Source organism: Rhinopithecus bieti, unplaced genomic scaffold (genome assembly GCF_001698545.2).
Source record: "Rhinopithecus bieti isolate Rb0 unplaced genomic scaffold, ASM169854v2 scaffold_26532, whole genome shotgun sequence".
NCBI lineage: Eukaryota > Metazoa > Chordata > Mammalia > Primates > Cercopithecidae > Rhinopithecus > Rhinopithecus bieti.
The window spans coordinates 2412238-2414526 of NW_016812934.1; positions in this window are offsets into that span (position 1 = coordinate 2412238).

Sequence of the window (2289 nt, forward strand, 5' to 3'; positions counted from 1 at the left end):
AAAGAAACTACCAGCAGAGTGAACGGGCAACTACAGAATGGGAGAAAATTTTTGTAATCTACTCATCTGAGAAAGGGCTAATATCCAGAATCTACAAAGAACTTAAACAAGTTTACAAGAAAAAACCAAACAACCCCATAAAAAAGTCATATCATAGGATATGATATCATCATATCAAAGGATATGAACAGACACTTATTAAAAGAAGACATTTATGCAGCCAACAGACACATGAAAAAATGCTCATCATCACTGGTCATCAGAGAAATGCAAATCAAAACACAATGAGATACCATCTCACACCAGTTAGAATGGTGATAATTAAAAAGTCAGGAAACAACAGGTGCTGGAAAGGATGTGGAGAAATAGGAACACTTTTACACTGTTGGTGGGACTGTAAACTAGTTCAACTATTGTGGAAGACAGTGTGGCGATTCCTCAAGGATCTAGAACTAGAAATACCATCTGACCCAGACATCCCATTACTGGATATATACCCAGAAGATTATAAATCATGCTGCTATAAAGACACATGCACACATATGTTTATTGCGGCACTATTCACAATAGCAAAGACTTTAACCAACTCAAATGTCCATCAATGATAGACTGGATTAAGAAAATGTGGCACATATACACCATGGAATATTATACAGCCATAAAAAAGGACGAGTTCATTTCCTTTGTAGGTACATGGATGAAGCTGGAAACCATCATTCTGAGCAAACTGTCGCAGGGACAGAAAACCAAACACCGCATGTTCTCACTCACAGGGAATTGAACAGTGAGAACACTTGGACACAGGAAGGGGAACATCACACACTAGGGCCTGTCATGGGGTGGGGGAAGGGAGGAGGTAAAGCATTAGGAGATATACCTAATGTAAAAGACAAGTTAATGGGTGCAGCACACCAACATGGCACATATATACATATATAACAAACCTGCACGTTGTGCACATGTACCCTATAACTTAAAGTATAATAAAAAAAGAAAAAAAGAAACAAATAACATACAATGGCACTCCGTAAGTCTGGCAGCAGCAGACTTCTCAGTGGAAACCTTAAGGCCAGGAGAGAGTGGCATGACATATCTAAAGTGCGGAAAGAAAAAAAAACTTTTATTCTAGATTAGTATATTTAGTGAAAATATCCTTCAATCATCAATGAGACATACTTTCCCAGATGAACAAAAGCTGAAGGATTTCACCAACACCACATGTATCCTACAAGAATGCATTTCTTCATTGACCACTGGTCATTCAGGAGCATATTGTTTAACTTACATGTGTTGTGTAGTTTCCAAAATTCCTCTTGTTATTGATTTCTAATTTTATTCCATTGTGATCTGAGAAGATACCTGAATTTAAGATAATTTCAATTTAAAAAAAAAATTTTAAGACTTGCTTTGTGGCCTAACATATGGTCAGTCCTCGAGAGTAATCCATGTGCTGAGGGGAAGAATGTGTATTCTGCAGCTATTGGATGAAGTGTTCTTCAATCTGAAAGAAAAGGATGTTAATGAGCAATAAGAAATCATCTGGAGGTGCAGAACTCACTGGTAATGGTAAGAACACAGAAAACTACAGAATATTGTAAGACTACAATTGTTGTGCAAAAACTACTCATATCTTGAGTAGAAAGACTAAATAATGAACAGATCAAAAATAATAACTACAACAACTTTTCAAGGCACAGTACAACAAGATATAAATAGAAACAATAAAAAGTTAATAAGCTTGGGACAAAGTTAAAGTGTACGGTTTTTCTTAGTTTTCTCTTTGCTTGTTGTAGTTTATGCAACCAGTGGCAAGTTATCATCAGTTTAAAATTATGGGTTATAAGATATTATTTGCAAGATTCTTGATAACCTCAAACCAAAAAGATATACACAGATACACAAAAAATAAAAAGCAAGAAATTAAAACGTATTACCAGAGGAAATCACTTTCACTGAAAGGAAGACAGAAATGAAGGAAAGAAGGAAGAGCAGACCACAAAACAATCAGAAAACAAACAACAAAATGGCAGGAGTAAGTCCTTACTAATAGCATTTAATGTAAATATACTAAACTTTCCAATCAAAAGATGTAGAGTGGCTGAATGGATTGAAAAGACCCACTGATCTGTTGCCAACAGAAACACACTTCATCTATAGAAAACACATAGCCTGAAAGTAAAGGGATGGAAAAAGATATTCCATGCCAATGAATACCAAAAAAAAAAAAAAAAAAAAAAAAAAAAAAGGGGGGGGGGGCGACCCTTACAAAAAAAAAAAAATATTTTAAGC